This window comes from Symphalangus syndactylus, chromosome 4 (genome assembly GCF_028878055.3).
Source record: "Symphalangus syndactylus isolate Jambi chromosome 4, NHGRI_mSymSyn1-v2.1_pri, whole genome shotgun sequence".
NCBI classification, from domain to species: Eukaryota; Metazoa; Chordata; class Mammalia; order Primates; family Hylobatidae; genus Symphalangus; species Symphalangus syndactylus.
Genome location: NC_072426.2, coordinates 95,860,280 through 95,868,531, shown reverse-complemented (window position 1 = coordinate 95,868,531; position 8,252 = coordinate 95,860,280). Strand labels below are relative to the sequence as shown.

At 47.6% G+C, this 8,252-nt stretch overlaps 1 pseudogene; it reads left to right on the top strand.

Moving 5' to 3' along the window:
- Positions 1-6,038: 6,038 nt before the first annotated feature.
- LOC129480975 (histone H2B type 1-K-like) lies at positions 6,039-6,698 on the top strand (annotated as a pseudogene).
- The last annotated feature ends 1,554 nt before the right edge of the window (positions 6,699-8,252 follow it).

Genomic DNA, 8,252 nt, shown 5'->3' with positions numbered 1-8,252 from the left:
GGACTCACCCTTGACTGAGCCTTGAAGACTGGGCAGAATTTGGAAAGACCAAATAAAAAGGGCCGTGTGGCAAGATGAACAAAGACATTTAATATTGCCAGAGGCCTGCTTGGGGAGCCCGTGAGCAAACCAGTCCAATTACGGAAACATTGCAAAGTCCAGGTGGAAAGAGGAAGGCTGGAAAGTCAGCTAAAGTCAGTTGGGGGTGGTGGGGGTGGGCCTTGAGTGTAGACTGACATCTGAATTATATTTCACTAGTTAGAGGAGCCATGGATGTTTTTTTTTTAAATGCAGTTCATTGACTTGAAGAAAACAATGTTTTAGGAAGATTAGCCTGGTTTTACTGTTCAAGGCAATGAAGCAGGAGGCACTTACAAAAGTCCAGGCTTGGGTGATAAGGGCCTAAACTTAGGCTGTTGATGAAACCCAGGTTGTAGCTGTGTGAATGAAAAGGAAACACCTAACTCAATGGATTTTGGTGATTTTTAGAGACCAAGAAGAGAAGGATTCCAAGATGATTGAGGTTTCTGCTGAGTATTAAAGAATAACTGTATCATTAAGAGATATGAGAAGGTTAAGAGGGCCAGATTTGAAGGAGAAAATAGAAGTAGAGGATTTTAGATATTTCAGACTAGAGATGATGGGAGAACTATGAATTTTGAGATGGTCTTAGGAAATTCAGGGCTGGAGACTGATTTGGTAATCAGAAGCACCCATTTATTCATTCATGCCATAGGAATTTGGGTGGTAACCTCTGGAAAAACCAGCCGTGTGTTGCATGTCAAAGGGATGTAAAAGATGAAGTGGTCCCTCCCTTCAGTGAATTAAATTTAGGATCTCAAGAGAGAAGAGATGGAAGTGAAATGAGTGAAGTAAGGCAGGGTCTATTGTGTACAAGAATGAGCGACCTAAATGTGGGGGAAGAGTTGGCTGTGGCATCCGTCACCTGTTGGTTTCCAAAGAGTATTAGACTCAGCTGACTCACCATGTGGTATCCCCCATCCACTGTGTCCCTCTCCAAATGGCAGGCTTGTCTGAAGAGAACAATGTCCACAGAGGTTACAACTGTCCTCTGCCCCCTGAGTAAAATGAGTTATACAGACAATAAACGTGATGCCGTTCATGAAATTGGAGGGAAACTCCTGGATCCTGGAGGAGGCAGAACTGGATCTGAACCTGAGATGGCTGAGCAGTTTGCATGAGTAAGTGGAGGAGGGTAGAGGAAGCTGCCTTCCAAAAACGGCAGCTACAAAAAAATAGGGAGGATGTTTCCTAGGAGGTGGAGGAGATGTAACCTCAGGGGGAAGCTCAACTGACTTTTCTCATGCTGTTCCCTCTGTTGAGAATGGCTGAAGCCAAGAAGCCAGTGTCAGAAACTAAAGAAAGGGAAACAAGAGTCGATGTGGAGGATAAGGGTACAGGGTTGAGAGAGGAATGGGTGACAACTCCACGATTTTCAAGTGAAGCTGAACCCCCAACTTCCAACTTCTTGTTTACATAGCAGTGAACTGCCTAGAGCTGTTTTTTGCAGAATCTTACAGAGTTGACCTCACGCATGTTTCTTTAACTTCTATCACTGAAGTGTGTTTCAATTTCCTTGTTTCATGATACCTTTCTTAAGCTTACGTGAATATGTATGATACATTTTTAAATGTGACATATGTTAATTTTAGGGATGTCAGAGTAAAACAGCCACTATCAAAGGAAATTTGAAATCTGCAGGGTTTGATCTTCCTCTCAATAATTTGACATCAGTGTGTCTCCCATACTTTTAAGAAAAAACTGTTTGTGCTATACCCGCAAATCATGGGAGATCATACATGTCTGAAGATGCTGTTTCTGAAACTACATTACTCTCAAACTCCTTGGCTGCCTGTTTTTTGTTTGTTTTGCCTTTACTAGGAGTTTTCTTTACTTACATGAATAAAGTGAAGACAGGGAGGACCAGAATAAAGAATACAGTCACAATCAAATTAATTTTGCTACTTATTCCTACTTGGCCACCAAGATACAAAAGATGTTGAGGCTGTGAGTAGGATGAGGGTTTGTAGTCATTTCCATAAATGGTCACACCCCATATTAATGGACAGATGGCCCATGTGGCAAGAGAGCTGGTTGGTCAGTGGAACAGGACTTGCTGTATCCAGTGCTGAATAAGCTCACCAGCATCCAGCCTGAGATGAGGGGGGGAAGTCTGAGAGGCTTTGTCTGTCACTTGCAATTACCCAGGATCAACCAAGGTAAGCTTCTCATCCTGACTGCTGAAAAGTTCTCACCCCAAAGAATCCTACCTTCCCCGATGCAAGATGGAAACTTGCTCAAACACTTAAAGCTATTCTCAATGAGAAACAAAAAAAGGACCATGGATACAAAGTAGGATCCTTTTGTTTATTAGAAGCTATTTCCACAAACTGAACAATTTGGAGACTGAGCATCCTTACACTGTGTATGTAGCTCTAGCAAATCCTACTATTTTACTCTCCTAGCTCAGATTCCTTTGTAAAAAGTCAGATGCTGCTGATGTTCATGAGGCTTCTCTTCTGGCACCAGGGTAGACAAGACAACCTGAAGGGCTTTCTGCAACAAAATGCCTAGAAAATGTTGGGTGCAATTTATAAAACATAATTTTAATGCACAGCTGAGCTCACAGGAAGGTAATGGAAACCCCCAGGAGTCAGAACGCCAAGGGGACAGAACTCTGGAGAATGAAGCATAAGTGCCTGCTGTAGCTGCCTTGAAGGTGGAAGGGTATGGTAGGACGGGGCTGTTTTAGGAAACATGGCTTTGAATGCCCACACAGGGAAAAGTGACAGAAACCTTTGGCCTTGCCTATCGGTTGTTGGAACTAAGAAACCCCTCACACAGATACATAAATTTGGGATTATCTAAGAGCAACACAGCACCTTGGGAGATTGAGGCGGGAGGACTGCTTGAGGCCAGGAGCTTAAGACTAGCCTGGGCAACATAACAAAACCCTATCTCTGCAAAAAAAAAATTTTTTTTTAATTAGCCAGGCATGGTGTGACATGATACTTGAGTAGTTCCAGCTACTCAAGAGGCTGAGCTGGGAGGATTAACCAATGTCTAGGACTCTCAGGGGTTTTGAAGTTCAAATATACACTATCCTTTTATTTTGGGAACTCAAAAAATTGTCTCTAAGCCTATACTATCCCTCGGTGACCTTGCATAAGCAAATCACAAATGTCTACCGGACCCATCCACAAGCCAGGCCTCACAGGAGTCCCACAGATACAGCCCTGCTAAAGCTGAGTGCACAGTCCAAGAATTAATCCATTTAAACAATCTACCCCTTGGCCTACATGTTCTTCCTGCTCCTTCCAGCTACAAGTTACCCCGCTCTGTGATAAAAACTGTTCCTCTCACGCAGCAGAATTAGAACCGAAGGACTGTTTTCCCTTCCTGTATCCTATTCCTTGCCTCCTTGAGAGCAGTCCCTAAGTTCCCATGCATTGTTTATACTTAAAATACACCACGTGCTCCCACAAATAATACATGCTGGTTTGCAACCTCAAGCTCACAGGTGATGGGAATGATGCTCACGATGAAAGCCTGTGAGCCAGCTCACGTCAGAATCAAGACTAGGGTACAAGTCCTCGGGCTCCTGACTCCTGCTCTTTCCACTTCACTATTTTGCTTCTCTCTTTCTTGCAGCGAGTATTGGCAATAGTAAAATGAGTCCCACTTCTCTGATAACTCACCAACCACGTTGGAGAAAAAGTATCTGAGAAGTCAGTTGAAACAACCACCACAACAAAAACTAATTCCCAAGACAGATGATCCTTGAGTGGATAATTGCCACTTGATTGTTTATTAGAAACATGGCTTCTGTACGGGACTGGTGAAGGCGGGTGTTGGGATTACCTTTCAAAGGGCCATTCAGAGGGGAAAAGCTACCTGTGCTCAAAAACAACCAATGAGGGTCTCTTGAATTACCAGGAAGCTGAAAAGCCCAGAGATGGTGGGCACAGTGAAAGGCTGGGGCAGTGGGGCCAAAGACATAAATAAAGGACTCTGTGTTTTAGGACTCTAGGAGCTCATCACTAAACAAAGTGCATACTCCACACTCCCTGCAGAGGCTGTGTTGCCGCCTGCTGTGTGAGTGAAGGTGAGAGCTCATCCCGCTAGCATCAGTGCCACCAGATTGCTGTCAGGATCTCAAGGGCAAGGCCCATGTCTGATTCAATAACCTGTATTCTGAGCACTCAGAAGAGAGCTTGGCACACTGTCAGTGCTCCCTAAAGAAGTTAAATGGATGCTGCTTAACCAGGGCAGCCTAGCAGCGTCGGTCCAGAGACAAGGGAGTGACACTTGCTCCCCGACGCAGTATATCCCGTACACCACAGCTCTGAATGTCCATGTTTAACTCATGCAGTGGTGGGGAGGAGACGAGAGAGACCTGAGATGGGGCACCTCTGAATGATCCCCATACAGCCCACAGGGCTGGCAGCCCCCTAGGAGACCCTGGAAGGGACTCGCTGACAGCAGCCACCTATCTCATGGCTCACACGTCCCTGCCCTTCAGCTTATGTTGCCTTCCTGCTCTTTCCTGCAAAAGTGGCCTCTGCTGAATGCCGCCAGCCACGGGGTCATGCAGCTTCCCTCCTGAGCCTGATCCAGAGGTTTCCACATGTGTAGTCATGGGCTTTGCTACGACTGAGCTGAGGACGCCTTCTTCCCTTTGAGGCCAGAAAGAGAAAGCCCACGGGAGCTGAAGTGCAGATGGGCAGTGCTGGCTCTTCCTTGTCAATGTGTGGATGGCAGAGGCACAGGCCTGGCTGGTACCTGCTGCCCTGGCCTGGGAGGTCACCACAGACCTGTCTCTTCTGTGGTTATCGCACTTTGCCTGCCACTGAGTCTCTCTGAGGTGATGCTCCTCCTGTCGTTGGCTTGGCCCTCCAACCCAGACTGCATACTGTGGCCTCTCAAAGCAATGTCGCCTGATACTCAGGCCAGAAAGAGAAGGGAGGAGAGTGGGGAGGAGAGGGGTGGAGGCGATAGCAGAACTTCCTTCCAGAGTCTCTGTATTCTTCTGTGTTGTTTGAACACAACAACCATATACTATCTCTGTGATTTAAATTCAAATTTCAATGAGAATTAAAAGTTGAAGCTCAGGCCACACTGCTGTGAGTTTTTTAGAGAGAGATGTTTGACTCAAAGCATATCAAGAGGCAGGAAGAATTTTTTGCTGGGCAGTATAACCAGGGCAGAGAAAGGTTTTTATTTCTTAAAAATATTTTCTATATGATAAAAAAGAAAAAGGCCAGGAGTCAAAACTAGACCCTCCTTCGGCCCAGTGGACCTAGCCAGCGGAGCAGGGGTCCCAGCCCTCATGCCATGAGGTGCTGGGGAGAGGCAAGGGAGCGCTGGTGCTTCTGCCATGCTCCCCAGCTGAGTACAGGACCCAGGAGGAAGGCCCAGCCCCAGTTGGGGTGCAGCAGCTGCAGACAGACCCTACTCTTTGTGGTCAGGCCACACTCTGAGACACAGTTCAACCTCTGGACAACTTTCCCTGTGAGCCCAACTCAACCCATCCCAGTCCGGCCCAAGAGGTATCATCATCATCACATTGAGGGCCAGCTGCCCCATCACAGGGCAAGCAGCCCCCACCCAGGAGGCAACCGGAAGCAGCTTTGCTCCTCTAGAAACAGAATCCACGTGAGGCTCACTGCCCTCCTAGGGGGTCTCCATGTGTTCCCTTCCCCCATCCCAAGGGAAAGTCTCCAAGCTTTGTCTTTACAGAAGGGAACATTGAGACCCAAAGAACCGGGCTGACTCTGTCCATGTCACAGAGGCACAGCCAGAACCCTTTTAACACCAACCCCTTTGAAAAAGACATTTCTGGGACCCAGAAGGGATTTCTGTGCTCAGAGCCATACCTTCACTCTTCATACAGAAAGAAATTTCAGTTTACTCAGTACACGCACCCGAAGTGAGGTCAGAACTCCCCCTGATTTCATACCAGGAGTTTAAGGAAGCCAGGCCACCAGCTGTCATTCTGAGGCTCTCAAGAAGGCAGTCTCAGGTAGAAATGCACCAATCCTTTTCACTCATGTTTCTCCTGCTTTTGAGTAGCCTCATTAAGAAATGAAAAGTAATTAGGACCTTATTAAGAAGTCCTTTTACACATTACTTCCCGTTTTCTCGATCTCCTGCTCGCCTCAGACTCATAGTTCGCCTTCGACATGCCGGAGCCAGCAAAGTCTGCCCCCGCGCCCAAGAAGGGCTCAAAGAAAGCTGTGACTAAGGCGCAGAAGAAGGACGGCAAGAAGCGCAAGCGCAGCCGCAAGGAGAGCTACTCCGTATACATGTACAAGGTGCTGAAGCAGGTCCACCCCGACACCGGCATCTCCTCTAAAGGCCATGGGAATCATGAACTCCTTCGTCAACGACATCTTCGAGCGCATCGCAGGTGAGGCTTCCCGCCTGGCGCATTACAACAAGCGCTTGACCATCACCTCCAGGGAGATCCAGACGGCCGTGCGCCTGCTGCTGCCCGGGGAGTTGGCCAAACACGCCATGTCCGAGGGCACCAAGGCTGTCACCAAGTATACCAGCGCTAAGTAAACTTGCCAAGGAGGGACTTTCTCTGCAATTTCCTGATATGACCAAGAAAGCTTCTTATCAAAAGAAGCACAATTGCCTTCGGTTACCTCATTATCTACTGCAGAAGACAAGAATGCAACCATACCTAGATGGACTTTTCCACAAGATAAAGCTGGCCTCTTGATCTCATTCAGATTCCAAAGAGAATAATTTACAAGTTAATTTCTGTCTCTTTGGTCCATTCCTTCTCCCTAATAATCATTTACTGTTCCTCAAAGAATTGTCTACATTACCCATCTCCTCTTTTGCCTCTGACAAAGGGTATATAAGCTTCTGTACCCCACTGGGGGGTTGGGGTAATTATTCTGTGGGCCTCAGCCCTGTATCTTAATAAATTTGTATGCCTTTTCTCTTAAAAAAAAAAAAAAAAAAAAGAAGTCCTTTTAGTTGTCGTGGTTAAGAAGGTGCTCATCAGCTATCCTAGGTGGAGTCCTCGGCCTCCTCCCAGAAGAACTTGTCTTCATGGACCCAAACGTACATTCCCAGGAGCCAATGAAGATAACTTGAACTCTGCCTTCTCCTGGGTTCCCTTCCCAGGAAGCAATCTTGCCCTGGGGTGGGGGCAGCAGGACTGCAGGGCAAAAAGAGTAGGGGAAGGACCTCACATCCAAGGTATGGGGCTATCTACCACGAAACAGCCAGTAAGGGACATTTGGGGAAGGAGACCAGAGACCCTTTGTGACTCCCCCAGATTAGTTCCGTGTGTAGGTGGAGCTCCAACCTGAAAACCCAGTAAGGAATTGGACTGGGGTCAGGGAAGCAGTGGCAGGGACTGTGGCCCAGCCAATTCATGGACCAGCCTTGCCCGGCCCAGGGTCTGCTTGCACCACGGAATGTGTGCAGTGGCAGGGAAGCTGTTCTCCATGCTGATCAGAAATCTGCCTCCTGGAATGTCTTTCCTTGGGCCTGCTTCTGATGGCCGTCCAGATATGTAGGGTCCAGCCCTACAGGGCTTAGTGGGTGTTCTCCCCGTGTGCAGAGAAGAGAAATTGTAATAAATAAAGGCACAAGACAAAGAGATAAGGAGAAAGCAGCTGGGCCCAGGGGACCACTACCATCAAGACGCAGAGACCGGCAGTGGCCCCGAACAGCTGGGCTCGCTGATATTTACTGCATACAAGACAAGGGGGCAGGGTAAGGAGGGTGAATCTTCTAAGTGATTTACAAGGTGAAGCAAGTCACGTGATTACAGGATAGGCGGGCCCTTCCCTTTTAGGTAGCCAAAGCAAAGAGAGAAGGCAGCATACGACAGCGTTTTCTTGTCCGCACGTACAAGAAAGATCAAAGACTTTACTTTCACTATTTCTTCTACCGCTATCTACTACGAACTTCAAAGAGGAACCAGGAGTACTGGAGGAGCATGAAAGTGGACAAGGAGCATGACCATTAAAGCACAGCACCACAGGGAGGGGTTTAGGCCTCCGGATAACTGTGGGCAGGCCTGGATAATATCCAGCCTTCCACAAGAAGCTGGTGGAGCAGAGTGTTCCCTGACTCCTCTAAGGAAAGGAGACTCCCTTTCACGGTCTGCTAAGTAACGGTGCCTTCCCAGACACTGGCGTTACCACTTGACCAACGAGCCCTCAAGCAGCCCTTATGCAGGTGTGACAGAAGGCTCACCTCTTGCC